This window comes from Haematobia irritans, chromosome 2 (assembly GCF_050003625.1).
Source record: "Haematobia irritans isolate KBUSLIRL chromosome 2, ASM5000362v1, whole genome shotgun sequence".
Lineage (NCBI taxonomy): Eukaryota > Metazoa > Arthropoda > Insecta > Diptera > Muscidae > Haematobia > Haematobia irritans.
Window position 1 is genome coordinate 162125089 of NC_134398.1, and position 26262 is coordinate 162151350.

Genomic DNA, 26262 nt, shown 5'->3' on the forward strand with positions numbered 1-26262 from the left:
TTCTATAGAAAATTTTCAAAATTTTATTCTTTAAAATCAAGACATTTTTTACCGACCTATGTTGCTTAAAATCTAGGATCACTAAAATTAAATTAAGATAGAGATTCCATTTATCGAATCGCGGCATATTCAGAAAGGTATTCACGTACAAACAAATGACACTTTAAAAATCCAAATTATAGCGGATACATCAACGTACAAAGTGTTTTCTCAATTCCAACAAAAACTTTAAACCAAAGATGCTTAATCCTCAAAATAAGTCTTAGACTATATTTGAAATTCTTTTATCTTAAATTTAAAGATTCAATATTTCACTCAATTTAAGGATTATTTCATTAAATAAAAAATGTGTTTCTTTACTTTAAGGAAAATTTGCCTTAGTTCAAAGATATACAACTTTAATGGAGGGACGCAAATTTTCAAAATTTGTGTCCTAAATTTAATAAAAAAAATTGAAGCAAAGATTATAAACTTTATCTTAATTAAAATTTCATTATTTTCAAGAATTTTGTCCTTAGTAATATGTAAATTACGCATCCTAAAATTTAGATTGTGTAATCTTTAATATTACATAAATATTTTTTTTTCAGTGTGGATGACAGTCTGTAGCATAAGTTTCTATATAATCCATGGTGGAGGGTACATAAGATTTGGTCAGGCTGAACTTACGGCGGTATATATTTGTGTTTATTACTAACATTGTGTTTCATCTCAGGACGTTAGCGGATTTAAATTTTAATTCTAGAGATTTTGTAGAAGTACAAAAAATTCTAGTCAAGATACAAGAAGTCATGGAAATTCAAGACGATATCAATAATTTTGACGAATTTTTCATAACTAGTAAAAATAACAATTTTTAAGTCGAATCACTTAATTATAGGGAAAAAGCGAATTCATGAAAAGTTTATCGACTTTTTGACAAAGAAAAGAAAAAAATCAGAGAAATGCGTCTTCTAATCAGAAGAAATAATACAATCTTTGTATGCCTTCAATATTCTGGTAAATGATATGAAAATTGTCTCAAATCACGATTTGTATTTTTTTATTACATGTATTTTGTATATGATATGCTTTTATCTATATTTCCGTATCATTCGCTATTCTCATGAAGCTTTATATGTTTTGGGACCATTATAAATTATATTTTATGCAAATTTCTTCTTCTAATTGTATATGTATTTCAGTGATACTAGAACAGCTTAATATGCCAATAGGTTTAGAGGCACTCAAATTGGACCCCAATTAAATTTTTTGAAACAAAATCGTCTCCTCTGGTAAAGATTTTCGAATAATTATGCAAATAAGAGACAATTAAGGAACAATTACTACAACTTATTCATGATTCATTTTTAATGATAACAACAAAAGCATCAAATACCAAACAAAAACCCAGAGAAAAAACTCAACCTGAAACAGATACGAAGGATTCCCTCTAAAACATTAGTAATGTACTTAGTTTCCTCTTTGTTTTTTTGTTTTTGGTCCTTGTCATTTTGTAAAATGTACCACGAAAAAGCAGTGACAACAATCAAACAATGTCCTGATTAATGAAAAGAATGCCAGGGCATGGGACAACGAGAAAATCGTCCATGAATGTGGAAATTATAAGCCGCTTACCATTTCAGTTTTATGTTGTTCGTGTTGTTGTTGTAAATAGCCAAGTTATCATTGGAATAACACTGCCATCAACAGCTCTAGCGACATTTTCTTTCTACAGTCTGCCTGTGGGTCGATAACAGAGTCCACAAATCACCACTTTTCTGCTTATTTTCCAATTTGTGAATGCTTGCCTCAGGTCCGTTCAACGATTGCGTTTTGCATTCATTCATCCATTTGTTCGACTTTGTTGGTTCGTCCGCTCATTCATTCATTTATGGAAAATAAATTTGACAATACGTTTTCTCGAATTAAGGCATACAACTTTCAATATGCTTTAAATATTTTAGAGTTCTGGCAATGGTCCATTATGCACTGAAAGAAAACCTTGTTTCTACATATAAATGTTGAATGTCAAAACTTAAGTATGACAGACCAGTTAATACAGCTGTGTGATTGTATTAACCTCCTTCGGAAAGCTGCGATGTGGATCATACCTTGTAAGTCCTAGAAAACGGTGGTCATCGTTTTCCTGGCCATGTGTAATTTGTCGCCTTCCTGATATTTTACATTTTTCGAAACACTGTTGCTACCACAAACAGTAAAGACATATGGTTAGTGGCAGAAATTTACCCAATTAACCATATACTGCCAATACGAGGGTTCCCTCTTATATTCCGATATTAGATAAAAACACATATTAAATATTCAAATCAAAATATTCCCCATTGCGTTTGAACCAATTGTCGATTGCCATTTTGATTGAGGTACCTCCAAAATATGCATTCTGAACGCATAAACCGCTTCTTCTGCAATCGAAAAACATTGACCTCTCATTTTATTTTTATACCCTGCGCCACACTGTGGAACAGGGTATTATACGTTAGTGCATATGTTTGCTACACCCAGAAGGAGACGAGATAGACACATGGTGTCTTTGGCAAAAATGCTCAGGGTGGGCTCTTGAGTCGATATAGCGATGTCCGTCTGTCCGTGAACACATTTTTGTAATCAAAGTCTACGTCGCAGTTTTAGTCCAATCGACTTCAAATTTGGCACAGGTATGTGTTGTGGCTCAGAAAAGATCCCTATTAATTTTGGAAGAAATCGGTTCAGATTTAGATATAGCTCCCACATATATATTTCGCCCGATATGGACTTATATAGCCCCAGAAGCCAGAGTTTTACCCTAATTTACCCTAAATTTTGCACAAGAAGAACAATTAGTACTATAGTCTAGTGTGCCAAATTTTATTGAAATCGGTTCAGATTTAGATATAGCTCCCATATATATCTTTCGCCCGATATGGACTAATACGGTCCCAGAAGCCAGAGTTTTACCCCAATTTGGTTGAAATTGTGCACAGGGAGTAAAATTTGCATTGTAGCTATGCGTGCCTAATTTGGTTGAAATCGGTTCAGATTTAGATATAGCTCCAATATATAGCTTTCGGCCGATTTACACTCATATGACCACAGAGGCCAATTTTTTGCTCCGATTTAATTGAAATTGTGCACAGAGAGTAGAATTAGCATTGTAGCTCTTCGTGCCAAATTTGGTTGAAATCGGTTCAGATTTAGATATATCTCCCATATATAGCTTTCGCCCGATTTATACTCTTTTGACCACAGAGGCCAATTTTTAACTCCGATTTAGTTGAAATTTTGCACAGGGAGTAGAATTACCATTGTTGCTATGCGTGCCAAATTTGGTTGAAATCGGTTCAGATTTAGATATAGCTCCCATATATATGTTTTTCTGATTTCGACAAAAATGGTCAAAATACCAACATTTTCCTTGTAAAATCGCCACTGCTTAGTCGAAAAGTTGTAAAAATGACTCTAATTTTCCTAAACTTCTAATACATATATATCGAGCGATAAATCATAAATAAACTTTTGCGAAGTTTCCTTAAAATTGCTTCAGATTTAAATGTTTCCCATATTTATTACTAACATTGTGTTCCACCCTAGTGCATTAGCTGACTTAAATTTTGAGTCTATAGATTTTGTAGAAGTCTATCAAATTCTGTCCAGATCGAGTGATATTTAAATGCATGTATTTGGGACAAACCTTTATATATAGACCCCAACACATTTGACGGATGTGATATGGTATCGAAAATTTAGATCTACAAAGTGGTGCAGGGTATAATATAGTCGGCCCCGCCCGACTTTAGACTTTCCTTACTTGTTTTAAGTACGGGAATAGGAAGAAGTCATTTAGTGCCAAATCATGACTCTACGGCGGACGGCCTATAAAATCGATCTATTGAGTGCTCAAAAATGCAGTTGTTTGAGCCGATGTGTGTGAGTTCGCCTTGTCTTGGTGAATAGTGATCTGTCTTGATCTGTGATCTGTCGAAAAAAAAAACACAGGCGGTAATTTTCTTGAAAATGTTTCAAGAACAAGCAACTTTTACAGGATTTTGCTCATTTTGAAACACCCACACATTCGTCTGCTGTTTACTTTTGGGCTCACACAGGTAAATCCACCAATTAATAAACCATCACGAAGTTATATACATGTTTTGAAGCACCGCAATCGTATTTTTGGAGCATCGATACAAGTATTTTTTTAGCTATTGAAAAATGGTGTGCGAGCCAACCACGATTGACACAGTTGGTAGAATTCTTGGTGTTTTGGTAAACGTTGCAAAATATCCTCCAACGAGAAGGTACACTATTCTATTTGTTTTTATTCTTTTATTTTCGAAGTACGCATATGGAATAATAACTACCCTACGGGAAATGGATCAACCACAGGACCGGTACAGGACTAGTCCCTGCACGCTCATAAAAAATCGCTTCTGTAACATATACTCCCAAACATATTTTGCTTCAAGCATATACATTTTTGGGTATTGCCCAAACATTTATATGTTCGATCTCTTCCAATATATAATATGTTTGAAAGCATATTGGTCTAAACAATATATGTTTGGGTAGTCTAAGTTCCAAACATTTTGTATTTTTGCATCCAAATTCAATAATGTTGTCTTCCAAAAAACAATATGTTATTATGTGAACATATAATATGTTTGGAAGCATTTTGCACCCAAAAATATTATATGCTTAAAAAAAATTCTCCCAAACAATATTGTGCTCAAAATTTTATTTATTTATTTATATATTTACTATCATAATGAATTATGAAAATAAACAGGTAATATAGGTGCTAACAACATAGGTTTTCGACCTGAATGCTCAAAATTTTGTTTCTGCCCAATTGTATATTCCCCCACATCTTTCTCACTTCCACGAGATTTTTTAGTTCTTAGCACCTTTTTCTGTAATACAAACATTGTAGAAGAAATTATTCAATTGTATGATTTTTTTTATTTTAATTTTACCTTTTGCCGGACGGGGATTCGAACAGTTTGTAAGGATCAAAGAAGTAGCTGATCAATTGCCCAAGGAAAAATAAAATGTTAATTTTGTAATAACAAGCAACAAACACCAACTTAATTCAATATCGCTCCCTGTTAAATAGCGCTCCAAGCTACTAAACACATATATGTTTATAGGCTATTTCTAAATTAATATATGTTTGCATCCAAGCATATTATATTTACAAACATTTTATGTCCCAAACATAATATGTTCTAACATATTAACATATATGTCCCAAACATGTTATGCTAGTTTATGAACATTATATGCTTGCACTCACAAATATTGTGTTTAAAAATTTGTGTTCCCAACATATAATGTTTATAGCCAAACATATGAAAAACAGTCTTTTTCATCCGTGTGGTGTGCATGGACCAGTCCTAGTTCTGGTCAAGACGTATGGAAGGGACCGGTCACTTTAACATGGGTTTGTCATTGACGGGGTAAATTTACACTTTAGGACACGTCTTGGACTCGTTCCTAAGGACACGTCCTGGGACATTTTAGTAGTAGCACTCTAATAGACAGGTCCTCATGAACCAGTCTCTGACAAACTCTTAAGAATCTTTTTCAGTTTGGTTATCCGAATCGCACCAGAAATGAAAAACTTTTGAAATATATTGAACAATAGGTTATTGGCAATTCTACTTCACTAAATGTGTAGATCCAATCAAATTTTTATATCCAGTGAGTCCTGTTTTTATATCCAGTACCAGTCCTGTGATAGGTCCGTCAGTGGCAATTTGCACCAATTTCCCGTAGGGTAAGTTCAAAATTAGAATTTTTTGGGGCTATTAAAGCGCCCTTGCATTTGCGAAATCCTTCATAAAGGATCTTTATTTTTATACCCCCCACCATAGGACGGGGGTATATTAACTTTGTCATTCCGTTTGTAACACACCGAAATATTGCTCTAAGACCCCATAAAGTATATAAAGGGTGATACGGTCAACATTTGGTCAATATAAACTTGACGTATTTCTTTCAATTTTGCATTTAAAAAACCTGAACACCCTTTATTTTGACGGTGTGTGTGTGTGTAGAATGTTGATCCTATTTTGATTTTGGAATTCACTCTTCAGTTGTCAAAATGCCATCCAAGCAAGAAGAGCAGCGTATCAAAATTGTGCTCGCGCATAAAAGTGCTCACTAAAAGTTGCCAAATCGACCGTTACAAATGTAATAAAAGTGTTTGGGGAACGTTTGTCGACAGCCAGGAAGTCTGGATCGGGGGGAAATCGAAAACCGGAAGCCGCTGAGACGACAAAGATAGTTGCCTGTAGTTTCAAGCGAAACCCTAACCTCTCTCTCCGAGATGCTGCAAATAAGCTGGGTGTATCGTCTACAACCGTGCATCGAGCCAAAAAACGAGCCGGACTATCGACTTACAAGAAGGTAGTGACTCCAAATCGCGATGATAAACAAAATACGACGGCCAAAGCGCGATGCCGGAGGCTGTACACGACGATTCTGACGAAGTTTGACTGCGTGGTAATGGACGACGAAACCTACGTCAAAGCCGACTACAAGCAGCTTCCGAGACAGGAGTTTTATACGGCAAAAGGAAGGGGAAAGGTAGCAGATATTTTCAAGCACATAAAAATGTCACTGGTTCATATCAGTCCATAAGTATATATAGCTCCCATATAAACCCATCCCCAGATGTGATCTCCGGTGCCTTTTGGAGAAGCAAAATTCATCCGATCTGGTTGAAATCTTGGAAGAGCAAATTTCATTCGAGTCAGTTGAAATTTGGTACATTTTGCTAGTATATGGCCGTTAACAACCATGCCTAATTAGGTCCATGTCGGTCTATAGTTATATATAGCTCAAGTTCATAATTGTATATAGCCCCCATATAAGCGACCCCCATATTTCAATTCTGGCTCTCTACGTACCGTGCAAAGGTCCATATCGATTCGTAATTATTTTTAGACTTACCTATACATACCTTTTTTGTCTAATATATACCAAGTATGGACTAACTCACAATTTAGAAACCGATGTTAAGAAGTTTTAAGATACCACAACCCAAGTAATTCGATTGTGGATGGCAGTCTTTCGCAGAAGTTTCTACGCAATCCATGGTGGAGGATACATAAGATTCGGCCTGGCCGAACTTACGGCCGTATATACTTGTTTTTAAGTTGCTGTAAACAACACACATATCACTCGTATGTCAAAACGTTCTGAATTGACCTCAGAAATGACAAGCCTTACTAAAGAGCAGTTATTTGGCATACATGACCAACGGCTACCGAAAATACAGCAGAATTTTGCCGCCTGATCTTTGCAAGGACATTAATGTGACCATTCCCAAAAATCGTCTTTTCATAAAGCAAAATGTTTAAAAAACCACAACTGTGTGAACATTCACATTTGCAAAGCCAACATTTTTATTTCCTCAGTGTACGTTACATTTTGGTGCGTGCCTGTATGTGTGTGTGTGTTTTTTCATTTGTATTACAATAATACCTCCTTCCATTCTCCCCATTAAAATGGGTACAAGCAAAGACGGATGTCAATGTCTACTTAAAAATTGAAAAGCACCAGTGGGAGTGTCAGTTGTCTACGAATGTGTGTGTGTGTCTATTTGTCTGATGGTGGAAGGACATTGACAACAACATTTACAACAAGGAAGCAAGCCAAGCAAAGCTTATCATTATCAGCACCAGCACAACACTTCAACTTCAGAGTTTTTTGGTACAAATGCTTTGAATTATGGAAAACGAAATGAAAAACTCCTTACATACGCAACTACAATTTTTTTGGAAATGACCGACCTCTGTCCGTTACCCATGTAAAGAACTGTTAAGTGCATCGAAGCATACGAAATACCACCCATCTTGGATGGATTAAATAGACAACCAGTCGTTGGTTCATACAAATACATTTTCCAACCACCTTACAATTGGTATAATTTCACCCATTCCATCAATTGTTTTGACAGATCCTTTTTGTGGATTTTTCATTCTCAGGCATTGATGATGCTCAATGCATGTGTTTCACTTGTGATATATTCCAGATCATTCAATTCAGCCTGTGTATATAGGTCGACTAGAAACGTGGAGTTTTAATATACCCTACTTAACCTAATGCTATCTATTTTAGGGGTCCTTGTAATTGGATCGAATAGAACAAATAACTGCACGGATGAAAAAGGCTGTTTTCATATGTTTGGCTATAAACATTACATGTTTGGAACACAAATTTTTAAACACAATATTTTTGAGTGCAAGCATATAATGTTCATAAACTAGCATAACATGTTTGGGACATATATGTTAATATGTTAGAACATATTATGTTTGGGACATAAAATGTTTGTAAATATAATATGCTTGAATGCAAACATATATTAATTTAGAAATAGCCTATAAACATATATGTGTTTAGTAGCTTGGAGCGCTATTTAACAGGGAGCGATATTGAATTATGTTGGTGGTTGTTGCTTGTTATTACAAAATTAACATTTTATTTTTCCTTGGGCAATTGATCAGCTACTTCTTTGATCCTTACAAACTGTTCGAATCCCCGTCCGGCAAAAGGTAAAATTAAAATAAAACAAGTATATACGGCCGTAAGTTCGGCCAGGCCGAATCTTATGTACCCTCCACCATGGATTGCGTAGGAACTTCTACTAAAGGCTGTCATCCACTTGGGTTGGGATAACACTTGCCGATGGCAAGGTATCGTAAAACTTTTTAACACTGTCTTCTAAATTGTAAGTTAGCCCATACGGGGTATATATTAAACAAAAAAAGGCCGATTAAATACGTATATAATATAGTTTGACAAAATTTTCTATAGAAATGAAAACTTGACAAAATTTTCTATAGAAATAAAATTTTGACAAAATTTTCTATAGAAATAAAAACTTGACAAAATTTTCTATAGAAATAAAATGTTGACAAAATTTTCTATGGAAGTAAAATGTTGAAAAATTTTTGTATAGAAATAAAATGTTGACAAAATTTTCTACAGAAATAAATTTTTTACAAAATTTTCTATAAAAATAAAATTTTAACAAAACTTTCTATGGAAATAAAATTTTGACAAACATTTCTATAGAAATAAACGTTTGACAAAACTTTCTATAGAAATGAAATTTTGACACAACTTTCTATAGTAATAAAATTTGACAAAATTTTCTATGGAAATAAAGTTTTGGTAGATTATTTTTGGCGATATGGACCAATTTTTGTGTAATAAGTCATCGGCTATATATAACTAAAGACCGATATTGACCAATTTTTACATGGCTGTTAGAGGCCATATATTGACAAAATGTACCAAATTTCAACCGCATCGGATGACTTTTGCTATATATAATTATGGACCGATATGGACCAATTTTTGCATGGTTGTTAGATACCATATACTAACACCATGTACCAAATTTCAACTGGATCGGATGAATTTCGCTCCTCCAAGAGGCTCCTGAGGTCAAATCTGGGGATCGGTTTATATGGGAGCTATATATAATTATGAACCGATATGGACCAATTTTTGCATGGTTGTTAGAGACTATATACTAACACCACGTACTAAATTTCAATTGGATCGGATGAATTTTGCTCCTCCAAGAGGCTCCGGAGTTCAAATCTGGGGATCGGTTTATATGGGAGCTATATATAATTATGAACCGATATGGACCAATTTTTGCATGGTTGTTAGAGGCCGTATACTAACATCAGGTACCAAATTTCAGCAGGATCGGATGAATTTTGCCCCTCCAAGAGGCTCCGGAGGTCAAATCTGGGGATCGGTTTATATGGGGGCTATATATAATTATGGACCGATATGGACTAATTTTTGCATGGTTGTTAGAGACCGTATACTAACATCAGGTACCACATTTCAACCGGATCGGATGAATTTTTCCCCTCCAAGAGGCTCCGGAGGTCAAATCTGGGGATCGGTTTATATGGGGGCTATATATAATTATGGACCGACATGGACCAATTTTTGCATGGGTGTTAGAGACCATATACTAAGACCACGTACTAAATTTCAACCGGATCGGATGAATTTTGCTCCTCCAAGAGGGTCCGGAGGTCAAATCTGGGGATCGGTTTATATGGGAGCTATATATAATTATGGACCGATATGGACCAATTTTTGCATGGTTGTTAGATGTGGTATACTAACATCAGGTACCAAATTTCAACCGGATCGGATGAATTTTGCTGCTCCGGGAGGCTCCCCAAGCCAAATTTGGGGATCGGTTTATATGGGGGCTATACGTAAACGTGGTCCGATATGGCCGATTTTCAATACCATCCGACCTACATCAATAACAACTACTTGTGCCAAGTTTCAAGTCGATAGCTTGTTTCGTTCGGAAGTTAGCGTGATTTCCACAGACGGACGGACAGCCGGACAGACGGACAGACGGACAGACGGACGGACGGACGGACATGCTTAGATCGACTCAGAATTTCACCACGACCCAGAATATATATACTTTATGGGGTCTTAGAGCAATATTTCGATGTGTTACAAACGGAATGACAAAGTTAATATACCCCCATCCTATGGTGGAGGGTATAAAAAATCATACAATTGAATAATTTCTTCTACAATGTTTGTATTACAGAAAAAGGTGCTAAGAACTAAAAAATCTCGTTGAAGTGAGAAAGATGTGGGGGAATATACAATTGGGCAGAAACAAAATTTTGAGCATTCAGGTCGAAAACCTATGTTGTTAGCACCTATATTACCTGTTTATTTTCATAATTCGTTATGATTGTAAATATATAAATAAATAAATAAAATTTTGAGCACAATATTGTTTGGGAGAATTTTTTTAAGCATATAATATTTTTGGGTGCAAAATGCTTCCATTACATTAACTTCGTCATTCCGTTTGTAACACATCGAAATATTGCTCTAAGACCCCATAAAGTATATATATATATATTCTGGGTCGTGGTGAAATTCTGTGTCGATCTAAGCATGTCCGTCCGTCCGTCTGTTGAAATCACGCTAACTTCCGAACGAAACAAGCTATCGACTTGAAACTTGGCCCAAGTAGTTGTTGTTGATGTACGTCGGACGGTATTGCAAATGGGCCATATCAGATCACTTTTACGTAGAGCCCCCATATAATCCGACGTTCAGATTTGGCTTGCGGAGCCTCTTGGGGGAGCAAATTTCATCCGAACCGTCTAAAATTTTGTACATGGTGTTAGTATATGGTCTCTAACAACCATACAAAAATTGGTCCACATCGGTCCATAATTATATATAGCTCCCATATAAACCGATCCCCACATTTAGCTTGCGGAGCCTCTATGAGAAGCAAATTTCATCCGTTTTGGCTGAAATTTGGTACATGGTGTAAGTATATGGTCTTTAACAACTATGCAAAAATTGGTACACATCGGCCCATAGAGCCCACATATAAACCGATCCCCAGATTTGAACTCCGGAGCCTCGTGAATGAGAAAAATTCATCCGATTCTGTTGAAATTTGGTACGTGGTGTTAGTATATGGTTTCTAACAACCATGCAGGAATTGGTCCATATCGGACCATAATTGTGTGTAGCACCCATATAAACCGATCTTCAGATTTGACCTTCGGAGCCCCTTGGAAGAGCAAAATTTACCCGATCCGATTGAAATTTGGTACGTAGTGTTAGTACACGCAAAAAAATAATTCTTTCCTCCCAAACGAAATTTTAGACAAACAAAGTTCGTTTCTCATTTGCTTTTCGCTGTAAGGAAGTGTATTTGGAAGAAAAGTATATACTTTTTGTGATAAACGTTTATTCTTTTCCAGGATGTAAAAACAATTTCATAAAGACTAGCTCAAAAAAAAAACATTATTTTCTTGCTAATTGCATTGTCCCTCACATCTTTCTCACATCCACGAGGATTTTTAGTTCTTAACACCTTTTCCTGTAATACCAACAATGTAGAAGAAATTATACGATTTTATAAATTTTTAATTTTTTTTTTTACCTTTCGCCTGGACGGAGAATCGAACCGCGGGGTCGTGGGTTCGATCCCTGCTTCGGCCAAAGTTTTTTTTTGCTTTTGTTTTTTTTTTACATATATTCCAGATATATTCGGAAGATTCCGAAAAAATGTTCAACATTACATTGTACTTATTAAATTTTGAACTGTAAAATGTGTCTTATTAAAGACCTAAAGTCAGAAAAGAACAGTGTTTGATATAAACGAAATGGACTGTGTTGTTATTTCAAAAATAACTTTTTTTATTGAAAAAATAAAAATTTTGTAACAAACGAATTTTTTCGGTGATAAAAGTTTAAAATTTTCGAAGAAATTCAAAAAACTCTAACAAAAGAAAAACGTTTTCGGTACACGTTTCCCAAACGTTTTTTTTCTTTGCGTGTATATGGTCTTTAACAGCCATGCAAAAATTGGTCCATATCGGTCAATAATTCTATGTAGCCCCATATAAACCGATCCCAAGATTTGACCTTCGGAGCCCCTTGGAAGAGCAAAATTTACCCGATCAAGATTTTATTTCTATAGAAAATTTTGTCAAAATTTTATTACAATACAATTTTTTTCCAGATTTTATTTCTACAGAAAATTTTGTCAACATTTTATTTTTATAGAATTTTTTTTTGTCAAAATTTTATTACAATACAAATTTTTTTTAAGATTTTTTTTATATAGAAAATTTTGTCAACATTTTATTTTTATAGAAAATTTTGTCAAAATTTTATTGCTATAGAAAATTTTGTCAAAATTTTATTTCTATAGAAAATTTTGTCAAAATTTTATGTCCATTCTTTTTGTTTTGTTATTGTTGGTTATGTTCTTTAAGCATTGTTGTTGTTTTTATTGGAAAAAGAAGAGGAAGCACGCTCAAATAAACCCAGTCAACTGAATTCAAATCGATGATTTGACAGTGGCATAGGTAAAGAGATATATTTGTTTTGAATTTATTTCGGCATAAGCCGACTATCATACAAAACCTTTTTTCGGGAGGTTCAAGTGTGGTTCATTGTTAGGTTTAATGAACTGCCTGAATTTATTCTGATAATTGGTTGATAGTTTTGCTGCAAGTAGAGGATGCTGATGAGGAATGTGGTAATTCCGAAACGTGCGTCCATCAAACCATCTTGCAGTCTATAGGGCTTTGCCCAAATAAATTTGACAAACATTCTTTTCCTCTGTTGGTTAAGCTACACTTGTAGTTTAGTCAATGTATGGTTTTTAAGCTGCAATAAAAACAACAACAAAATTTTATTTCTATAGAAAATTTTGTCAAACTGAATTATATATCGGCCTTTTTCGGTTAATATATACCCCGTATGGAGTAACTTACAGTTGAGAAGACGGTGTTAAGAAGTATTAAGATACCTTGTCATCGGCAAGTGTTACCGCAACATAAGTAGTAATTCGATTGTGGATGACAGTCTTTAGTGCAAGTTTCTATGCAATCCATGGTGGAGGGTACATAAGATTCGGCCTGGCCGAACTTACGGCCGTATATACTTTTTGTGAGTTTTGATATCCCTTGAATTGTCGAAATTTCAAATCTTGAGTTTAGCTTCCATCATTAAGGGAAATTAATACATCAACAAATAGACTTCAATAGTCTGTGGCTGTATAAAAATGACCCTATACGAAAATTATTTTTTTTTTAATAATAACTTAATAATTCGATAATACGAAAGCGCCCACCTGAAGCATTTCATGAATACAAGGCAGCCTTAATAGCCCCAATAATCTAGTTATTATTTCATATGTTTATTGAGTTCGTTTACACCCTCAAAAAAAAATCGCTTCTCTAACATATACCCCAAACACATTTTGCTTCAAACATATATATTTTCAGAATTTGTCCAAACAAAATATTGTTTGTATTGTTGAAACATATTATTAGGCATAAACTGGTAGAAAAAAAATTAATAAAATTTTCTTTGTGAATATATAATTTTAAGGCGGCAATTGGTTACTTCCATTCTTTTACTTGCAGCATACTCTCTAGTTATCTCTTCCTAAACACATATGTCTATGTTTATAGGCTATTTCTAAATTAATATATGCTTGCATCCAAACATATTATATTTACAAAAAATTTACGTCCCAAACATAATAACACCACCGTGGTGCAATGGTTAGCATGCCCGCCTTGCATACACAAGATCGTGGTTTCGATTCCTGCTTCGACCGAACAACAAAATGTTTTTCAGCGGTGGATTATTCCACCTCAGTAATGCTGGTGATATTTCTGAGGGTTTCAAAGCTTCTCTAATTGGTTTCACTGCAATGTGCAACGCCGTTCGGACTTGGCTATAAAAAGGAGGTCCCTTGTCATTGAGCTTAACATGGAATCGGGCAGCACTCAGTGATAAGAGAGAAGTTCACCAATGTGGTATCACAATGGACTGAAAAGTCTAAGTGAGCCTGATACATCAGGCTGCCATCTAACCAATTTTTTAATGGAATTTAAAATATTTGGGAATAATCAACAATTAACATTCTTTTCGCTCTAGGACGCTTACTTTAGGAGATATGAGCAAAAGAAGATTTTCGTATGTATATATATTTTGGTAGAATTCTACCAACTATGGCAAGCGTGGAAGCAACTATTGTTTGCTCACTGGTAAGCTCTTGCAATTTTTGGAACTTCAATGGTTTTTATTCCATATTTCAATATGCATCCGTTCTCGCGATATGTTCAGCTCACAATTATGTTTTCTACAACTGAGGAGAAATACAACAAAGAAGAAATATGATCACCCCAAACCTGTTTCAAGAGCAAACATTTTAAAATATTTGGTAATAATCACCAATTAACATTCTTTTCGCTCTAGGACTCTTAGTTTAAAAGATATGAGCAAAAGAAGATTTTAGTATGTATATATATTTTGGTAGAATTCTACCAACTATGGTAAGCGTGGAAGCAAATATGATCACCCCAAATATGTTTCAAGAGCAAACATTTTTGCTACAAAAATATACCATGTTCACCGTCCAAAAGTAACATTTTGGTCTTAAAACTTGTTCTAGTTGAACACATTCCGTCTCTGCGTTTGGATTTCGATCAAATCTGGTCTTCACTTTTCGGATCAATTTTGGTGTTGTTACAACACCAAGGAATACCACCAGTATCACGGTAACAAGCAATGGTTTTTACGTTTAAATCTAACGATAGTCACCTGGGCTTTCCAGACAAATATAACCCAATCACAATATCACGCTTGAATTCCAGTATGTATAACTATGTATGTTGTAAGGAATAAAACGAACTGTCACTGGAATAAATCTGTGAGCAGTCAGATGAGCGGGTTAGAAATAGTAGCAGCATGAAACTGGTTGCAATACATATCATCCACACTGAATGTCTTTTCATAAACCCTGTACGGACTAACCTCCAAAAAAATATGTAGTTAAGAAAACAATTTTTAACGATAGTCGAAAAACCAAATTCCTTACCTTTCACGTCTTTAAATACATTTGAGGCTTTTCATACCATCTTCATGAATTTTTAATGCAACCATTGAACTACAAACAATTGCTGAAGTTAAAATAACAACAACGTCAACAGAAACAAGAACGTTCATGTTAATTTAACTTAAATGCAATTGTCATATGTCAGCAAAGAGACAAGACTGCCAACTGTACAAAATTCTATCTAGGATATATGGGTTCTACATCAACATAATAGTGGTTGTTCGTTCCAAAACACCCACTCTCATCATTGAAACGATATAAAGTCGAATATTCGAAAAAGTGAAATAAAATAAACGGAAAAGAAAATGTTATCCACAATTCAAATGGTGAGAGCGGGGGCGGGCGATTGACAACAAAAAGGATTGTATGCTACCGAATAAACACAATGAATCGTACAAAAATTATTTGCATTTCCACTGTGCTATATTTTGCATCAATTTTCAATGAAGAGCTTCCCAACTCCATCCACATAAAAACGTGAGACTACACTGCACGATAATTGAATATGGTGAGATTTGCATGGTTTTGTAGACGAGGATCCGAGGATTCTAGACCACGTGGATCATGAATTTCTTTACAATTCAAGCAATAACTATCAAATACATATTTCGAATTTGTACAGGGTAAGTGACATACACTGTATCCATATCTTTTTTGTGCAATAATTTTTTATTGATACGATTGACCAAAAATGTGTACAATACATTCAATTTCTCTCGATATTAGAGTTTTACTTGGATTGGGACACAACAGGAGTTCAACCAGCTGCACGAAAATACTCTGCCTGCGTTCTGGCTCATTTCCGTTGTTAACATTGTCATTCCGCTTGTAACGAATCGAAGTATTGGTCTCGGATCCTATAATGTCTATATACGAGTATGTGTATAAAGGGTGATACGGTCAACATTTGGTCAATATAAACTTTACGTATTTCTTTCAATTTTGCATTTAAAAAACCTGAACACCCGTCATTTTGAAGGTGTGTGTGTGTAGAATGTTGCTCCTATTTTGATTTTGGAATTCACTCTTCAGTTGTCAAAATGCCGTCCAAGCAAGAAGAGCAGCGTTTCAAAATTTTGATCGCACATCGCGAAAATCCGAGCTACTCGCACGCAAAGCTGGCAAAATCGCTAAAAGTTGCCAAATCAACCGTTACAAATGTAATTAAAGTGTTTGGGGAACGTTTGTCGACAGCCAGGAAGTCTGGATCGGGGGGAAATCGAAAACCGGAAGCCGCTGAGACGAAAAAGAGAGTTGCCGGTAGTTTCAAGCGAAACCCTAACCTCTCTCTCCGAGATGCCGCAAATAAGCTGGGTGTATCGTCTACAACCGTGCATCGAGCCAAAAAACGAGCCGGACTATCGACTTACAAGAAGGTAGTGACTCCAAATCGCGATGATAAACAAAATACGACGGCCAAAGCGCGATCCCGGAGGCTGTACACGACGATGCTGACGAAGTTTGACTGCGTGGTAATGGGCGACGAAACCTACGTCAAAGCCGACTACAAGTAGCTTCCGGGACAGGAGTTTTATACGGCAAAAGGAAGGGGAAAGGTAGCAGATATTTTCAAGCACATAAAACTGTCAAAGTTCGCAAAGAAATATCTGGTTTGGCAAGCCATAGCTTCCGGGACTGTCAACCAAGAAATTTACGTGAAAGAGTGTTTGAATAAACGTCTGCTGCCTTTCCTGAAGAAACACGGTTGTTCCGTACTGTTTTGGCCGGATTTGGCATCTTGCCATTACGGTAAAAAGGCCATGGAGTGGTACGCCGCCAACAACATGCAGGTGGTTCCCAAGGAATAGAACCCTCCCAAGGACAAGAACACGCCAGAGCTCCGCCCAATTGAGAAATACTGGGCTATTGTCAAGCGGAACCTAAAGAAGACCAAAAAAACTGCTAAGGACGAGCAGCAGTTCAAGGCAAACTGGCTTTCTGCGGCGAAGAAGGTGGACAAGGTGGCTGTACAAAATTTGATGGCAGGTGTCAAGCGTGAAGCCCGGCAATTCGGATTTGGAAAAGCGAAAGCCTAACTGAATATTTTTCCTGAATTGTATACTAATTGAACTTGAAAAAGAAATTTAATTTGATTTTTTAAATAAACGATTTCACCGATTTACACGCGTTTTCCCTTGACCAAATTTTGACCGTATCACCGTTTATGGGGCTCGCTTATATGGGGGCTATATACAATTATGCACTTGATATGGACCAATTTTTGTGCGATTGGGGATCGATTTATCTGAGGGATATATATAACTATGGACCGATATGGATCTAGTTAGGCATGGTTGTTAACGGCCATATACTAGCACAATGTACCAAATTTCAACTCACTCGGATGAAATTTGCTCCTCCAGGAGGCTCCAAAACCAAATCTCGGGATCGGTTTACATGGGGGCTATAAATGATTATGGACTGATATGGACCACTTTTGGCATGATTAATAAATATCATATACTACCGGAGGTCAAATCTGGCGATCGGTTTATATGGGAGCTATATATAATTATGGACTGATAGGAACCAATTCCTGCATGGTTGTTGGATACCACATACTAACTTCACGTACCAAATTTCAACCGAATAGGAAGAATTTTGCTCTTCCAATATGCTCCGGAGGTCAAATCTGGGGATCGGTTTATATGGGGCCTATATATAATTATGGACCGATATCGACCAATTTTCGCATAGGTGTTTGAGGCCATAAAATAGCATTACGTACCAAATTTCAACTGATATCGGGGGATCGGTTTATATGGGGGCTATATATATAATTATTGACCGATGTGGACCAATTTTTGCATGGTTGTTAGAGATAATATACTAACACCATCTACTAAATTATAGCCGGATCGGATGAAATTTGCTTCTCTTAGTGGCCTCGCAAGCCAAATTTGGGGGTCCGTTTATATGGGGGCTATATGTAAAAGTGGACCGATATGGCCCATTTGCAACACCATCCGACCTACATCAATTACAACTACTTGTGCAAATTTTCAAGTCGATAGCTTGTTTCGTTCGGAAGTTAGCGTGATTTCAACAGACGGACGGACATGCTCAGATCGACTCAGAATTTCACCACGACCCAGAATATATATACTTTATGGGGTCTTAGATCAATATTTCGATGTGTTACAAACGGAATGAAAAAGTTAATATACCCTCCATCCTATGGTGATGGGTATAAAAATATATAAATCCGAACGGAAATCTCAATTGAACTCCTCGCGCACAATTTAAAACTAATCAGTGTAAAACTCCAGCATCTGAGGCCACTTGTTAGTGCATATGTTCCTTTCTGACTTTAAATCTTTAATAACACAAATTTTACAGTTCATAGTAAAAATTTAATATAGTAGTATGTAATGTTGAACAACTTTTCGGAACCTTCCGAACATATCTGGAATGTATGTAAAAAAAAAAACTTTTTGGTGTTCGGTCGAATCAGGGATCGAACCCACGACCCTTGGCATGCAAGGCGGACGTAGAAACCACTGCTCCACGGTGCCCAACTAAATGTATGTTTTTGTTAAATAAAGTTTGTTTAATCGGCTCGTGGGCGCCGCAAGCTATGCTATGTAAATATAACTTATATGGATAATTGTCTATTCATGACAATAACAGCTACATAGCTCAGTGGATAGTGTGTTGGCTAACAAATTGCATGGTCCGCGGTTCGATTCTCCGTCTAGGCGAAAGGTAAATTTTAAAAAATTTACAAAATCGGATAATTTCTTCTACATTGTTTGTAATACAGAAAGAGGTGCTAAGAACTAAAAAACCTCTGGGAAGTGAGAAAGATGTGAGGGAAAATACAATTACACTGTTAGAAAAATATGTTTTTCATATGTTCCGATATAAACAAAATGTGTTTCGGGCACAATTTTTAAACACAATATATTTAAGTGCAAACATGTAATGTTCCTAAACTAACACAAAATGTTTGGGACACATATGTTAATATGTTAGAATATATTATGTTTGGGGCATGAATGTTTCATAAAAATAATATGTGTGAATGTAAACATATATATATTTACAAATTTCGAGTAAACATATATATGTTGTGATACTTTATTCAGAGAGAGAGTTAGTATAGAGAAAGAAATAGATATGGAAACCGGGAGGGTTGAATAAAAAATATCAACATAACACAGCGAGAGAATGAAATGAGAGCAATTTCTGTGAATGTATGTTGTTTCGGAAAACTGTTTTATAATAAGGCCAAAAATTTGGTATGCTTATGTCTAAATATTATTTAATTTGAATAGTAGAATGAGTATTCGGAATAAAGAGAATAGATATTCGGAACCAAGAGAATAGACATTTGAAAAAAAACAGCATATTTGTATTACAGAAAAAGATGCGAAGAACTCAAAAATTTCGTGGAAGTGAAAATTATATGAGGGAATGAACATAATCTTCTTTGGGGAATTCTTCCAAGCATATACTATTCTTGGACTCAAAATGCTTCCAAACATATAATATGGTCACATAAAACAAACATATTAATGTTTCGTCGGTATCCAATAATATATGTGCTTCCTGCAAAATATGTTTGGAACATATGTTAGAGAAGCGATTTTTTTTGAGGGTGTAGCCAGAAAAGATTTAGTCTTTATGAAATTGTTTTTACAATCTGAAAAAGAATAAACGTTTATCACAAAAAGTATATAGCAAACGAGAAATGAACTTTGTTTGTCTAAAATTTCGTTTGGGAGGAAAGAATTATTTTTTTGCGTGTATATATAATTATAAACCGATATGGAAAAATTTGTTCATGGTTGTTAGAGGGTATTTATGAAATCAACTCCTCCAAGAGGCTACGGAAAATAAATCTGGGAGTCAGTTTATATGGGGGATATACTTAGAAGTAGTCCGATATGGCCCGTTTGTAAAACCATATGGCCTACATAAATAACACCTACTTGTACAAAGTTTCAAGTCGATACTTTGTTTCTTTCGTAAGTTAGGGTGATTTCAACATACGGACGGACGGACAAAGCTAATTCGTCTCAAAATTTATCCACGACCCAGACTACATATACTTTGAGGAGTCTGAGACCAGTATTAGAAATCCTGTGGCGGAGGGAATAAAAAGTGAAATTGGTGAAAATATTTTGCAGATACCACTACTATACTATAGTTATTTCTTTTAAAATTACTAAAAAATCTATCACTGTACTTATTTCAATAATGGACACTTTTTCTTCACATTCACCCTAATGATATATTTCCACAATTGTTTGCATGAAGTGAACATTCTTTTGCTTATTTTCTTTGTCTTGAGGTTTCGAAAACGGAAATTACTCAATGTTTCCTCATTACTATAAAACGAGGAAAGTACTATAAAACGAGGAACATTTATTTTGAAGAAACTTAATAAGGAGGTAAATCCTGAAGCCAGAAGTCAAACAAGATTGACTACTAAGCAAAATTGAGGGAAGTAAATGTGCCCTAGAATGAAATTGAATCGTATTTCGGGAATAACTCAAGAATTCTAAATACTCGTAAAGTCCATCAAAATATAGAAAAACTTAATTTTTAAACAAAAAACTTTCTTGCCCATGCCTTCTCAAATATCACCATTGTTAACACGAAAGGAACATTCCCATGGTTATTGGCCTTATTTACGGGGTTTTCTCTTTCATAAATTTCCACTGTTTTTGCAATGCAATTTACATAGCATGAAATGAGGATAGTGTATAAAATTGGCAAAATAAATCGAGTGGGCGGAACTAATTTTAAACGGAGAAACTTGAAATGGGCGGAAATCCTGCGTCACAAGATCTCACGCAAAACGGACGATGAAGCAAAGCCCAAGTGAAAAATGTAGGACAAACGACGACACAGAAGTAGCAAGCTGCGATATTAAAGCAATCAAGCTAACAACTGAAACGACTCCATGGAAATAATAGTCATTCGTCTTAAAAATCCTTCGTCATCATCTTCACCCAGGGAAAGATACAATTACCAAAATTATCGTAAAAATGGATGCTTCACAACACGCAGTAATATTTGTGCTCCTCCTAGTTTTATTCCAACTACAATTGATGTCATATGTGAAAAGTAAGTTATGTTAATCCCCGTTGTTGGAATCACAATCTGTCAGGGGTTGATTTCCCCCTCCATCGCTTACTAGCCCACTTGTTCCTAAAAGACAGAACTATAAATCGTTCCACAAATTGGATATTTTTATGCAATAGTGGTTAGAATTGCTACAATCGTTCCGAATTAGAGTTCGTCCTTCGAACAAGCCACCCTAAAATTGTTTATGGATAGAAAATTGTCGAGCATTACAGCATGAAAACCACAACTAAATTGATGACAATGTGGCAATGCATGATGTCCGCTATCAGTAGAAAATTAGATAATGATAGACATTTTGTGGGAGGTGGAATAAGAAATGAAAAAGAATGGCTTTACTGAACTAGTTTTAGAGCAATATCAATGATATGGGTTACTAAATGTTTATTTCTTAAGAATGTTGAAAAAATTAAAACGATTTGTGTGAAATGTAAATACATCCCCCAAGATGTCCAGAGGTGACCTAAAATGAAATGGCCACTGACACCTATACAAATTCCTAGAGTTTTGAAGATCTATCCAAATGTTACCAAAGCTCCAACGGATACCATCATAGAAGTTTCCGGCCTTGTTCCGATATAGTGGCGGTATCTTTGGTTGGTCAACTACACAAAATTTGAAGAATGATAGTACAGGAAATTATAGGATCTGGGATTAAGAGATAAGCAGGACTAGCGAGAACGTTTGCATAGTTCAACACATAAATTTCATCAAAAAAAGGTAGTAAATTAGCAGTTCATATTAAATTTAGATTTATATGCAATAAATTAAAATTGGTGTACATGTACAATAGGTACACTAGGTGTGAAAGTAACAGAGTAAGTGTGATAATAATTATACACTGACAAAATATTGTCCTGAGGCCAAAGATTTCATTTCCATAAAATACGAATCCGAATTGTGTTAGCAACGAATTTCTCTGATATAAAATTTTTTTCCTTGCCCAAAAGTCGATAAACTTTTCAATGAAGTCGTTTTGTCCACTTCTTTGGCTCTAAATGAATACAAAAAGTGTGTAACAACAAAATCTTTGGAACCGGGCATATTTTTTGAGTGTAGAATTATAGAATGTTAAATTAATTAGTTTAAATTGTATATGAATGAATGATGCGTATTTTAAAATATTATGTGAACTTTAGGTAGCAACAAATCAACTTTCTTTGGTTCTACTCCAGCATAAATCGATCGCTGAATATGTGATCTGTTCACTATTGCCACTCACGCCAAAAATAGTGTACCAAAATTTGGAGCAAATTTTACCAAAATATACGAAACAAAAAAGTCTTATTTTGTTCAAATGTTATTTCTATAAAACATTTGTCAATATTTTATTTCTATATAAATTTATTTCTATAGTAATTTTCCCAAACATTTATTTCTATATTATATTTTGTCAACATTTTATTCATAAAGATTTTTTTTATACCCTCCACCATAGGATGGGGGTATATTAACTTTGTCATTCCGTTTGTAACATATCGAAATATTGCTCTAAGACCCCATAAAGTATATATATTCTGGGTCATGGTGAAATTCTGAGTCGATCTGAGCATGTCCGTCGGTCCGTCTGTTGAAATCACGCTAACTTCCGAACGAAACAATCTATCGACTTGAAACTTGGCACATGTTGTTGTTGTTGATGTAGGTCGGATAGTATTTCAAATGGGCCATATCGGTCCACTTTTACGTATAGCCCCCATATAAACGGACCCCCAAATTTGGCTTGCGATTGCTCTAAGAGAAGCAAATTTCATCCGATACGGCTGATCCTCCGGAGCCTCTTAGAGGAGCAAAATTCATCCCATACGGTTGAAATTTGGTACGTGGTATTAGTATATGGACTCTAACAACCATGCAAGAATTGGTCCATATCGGTCCATAATTATATATATCCCCCATATAAATCGATCCCCAGATTTGTCCTCCGTAGCCTCTTGGAGGAGCAAAAACGATCCGATCCGGTTGAAATTTGCTAAGTGGTGTTAGCAAATTTCCATGCCAAAATTGGTCCATATCGGTCTATAGTTATATATAGCCGATCCCCAATCACACAAAAATTGGTCAATATCGGTTCATAATCATGATTGCCACTCGAGCCAAAAATAATCTACCAAAATTTTATTTTTATAGAAAACATTGTCAAAATGTTATTCCTGTAGAAAATTTTGTCAAAATTGTATTTCTATAGAAAATTTTGTCAAAATTTTATTTCTACAGAAAATTTTGTCAAAATTTTACTTCTATCGAAAATTTTGTCAAAATTGTATTTCTATAGGAATTTTTTCCAAATTTGAAATTTTTTTCCAAATTTTACTTCTAAAGAAAATGTTGTAAAAATTTTATTTCTATAGAAACTTTAAACTTATTTATATACGGATTTAAACGGCCTTTTTTAGTTTAATATATTCCACGTATGGACTATGTGGTACAAATTACGGTGTTAGGAAGATTTAAGATACCTTACCATCGGCAAGTGTTACCGCAACCCAAATAATTCGATTGTTGATGACATTCTTCAGTAGAAGTTTCTACGCAATCCATGGCGGAGGGTACATAAGCTTCGGCCTGGCCGAACTTACGGCCGTATATACTTGTTTTAACTTGACTTCTATAGAAAATGTCAAAATATTATTTCTGTTAAAAATTTCGTGAAATATTTTTTTCCTATAGAAAATTTCAATATTTTTGCTAATTTTTTTTTCTATAGAATATTTTGTCAAAATTTTATTGCTACAGAAAATTTTGTCGAAATTTTATTTCTATAGACAATTTTGTAAAAATTTTATGTCAGCATTTTATTTTTATAGAAATTTTTGTCAACATTTCATTTCTATAGAAAATTTTGTCAAAATTTTATTTCTATGGAAAATTTTGTCAAATTTTTATTTCATAAATGCCAACACCGAGAAACAAAAATTTTACTCCTATAGAAAAGTTTATCAAAATTTTATTTTCATAGGAAATTTTGTCAAAATTTTATTTTCATTGGAAATTTTGTCAAAATTTTATTTTCATACGAAATTTTGTCAAAATTTTATTTTCATAGGAAATTTGGTCAAAATTTTATTTCTACAGAAAATTCTGTCAAAATTTTATTTCTGTAGAAAATTTTGTCAAAATTTTATTTCTATAGAAAATTTAGTCAAAACTTTATTTCTATAGAAAATTTTGTCAAAAAAAATTTAATTCAAATTTCATTTCTGAAAGTTTTGTCAAAATGTTATTTCTATAGAAAATTTTGTAAAAATTTTAATTCTATAGAATTTTTTTTCGACATTCTATTTCTATAGAAAATGTTATCATCATTTTATTTTATAGAAGATTTTGTCGAAAGTTTATTTCTATAGGAAATTTTGTCAAAATTTTATTTTAGAAAATTTCAATATTTTTGCTAATTTTTTTTTCTATAGAATATTTTGTCAAAATTTTATTGCTACAGAAAATTTTGTCGAAATTTTATTTCTATAGACAATTTTGTAAAAATTTTATGTCAGCATTTTATTTTTATAGAAATTTTTGTCAACATTTCATTTCTATAGAAAATTTTGTCAAAATTTTATTTCTATAGAAAATTTTGTCAAAATTTTATTTCTATAGAAAATTTTGTCAAAATTTTATTTCTATAGAAAATTTTGTCAACAAAAATTAATTTAAATTTAATTTCTGAAAGTTTTGTCAAAATGTTATTTCTATTGAAAATTTTTTTCAACATTTTATTTCTATAGAAAATTTTGTCAAAATTTTATTTCTATAGAAAATTTTGTCAAAATTTTATTTCTATAGAAAATTTTGTCAAAATTTTATTTCTATAGAAAATTCTGTCAAAATTTTATTTCTGTAGAAAATTTTGTCAAAATTTTATTTCTAATGAAAATTTTGTCAAAAAAATTTCTGAAAATTTTGTAAAAATTTTAATTCTATAGAAATTTTTGTCAAAATTTTATTTCTATAGAAATTTTTTTACAACATTTTATTTCTATAAAAAAGTTTGTCATCATTTTATTTTTATAGAAAATTTTGTCAAAATTTTATGTCTATAGAAAATTTAATTAAAATTTCATTTCTGAAAGTTTTGTCAAAATGTTATTTCTATAGAAAATTTTGTAAAAAGAGGAATATTTGGCAAAATCTACCACAATATGTAGAATTCTACCAATTCTCCAAAGAGTAAAAAATCTACCATTTTGATCTACTGAAGTCAAAAATAATGTTATTCATGATGAAATTCAAGCGTAATAGCGTGATTGCTTTATATTTGAGATGAAAACTACAAGTGGATATCGTTAGAGCCCTCCAACACAAGAATGGCAGACATGGTCTAAGGTAATCAGTAATTCTGTTTCGGTATCTGAGCACTGTGTAATAATGGTAAATGCAGAAGCAGGCGCTTGTGGAAGGGTAATACTCGTAATGTTCTTGCGGAAGTTTCTCCTCCGCTGTCTTCATATCTTTACAGAAACCATGTTAAATATGATGAACTATGGCGAGGATGTTGGGTCTGTTCGGAAGTTTGCTGAAGGGACGAAAAGACATTGGGAAAATATGATGGCGATGATCAGACAAGAATTCAGACCTCTAATTGGCATTATAACTGGGCATAATGCACTTGCAAAACATATGGTAAGAATAAAGATGATGACATTTACCGATAGTGTGTGGACCCGGAAGTTACGGAAGACTCGTACTATTTTCTTTGCCATTGCCCAACATTATCCTTAAGCAGACACAAGATATTG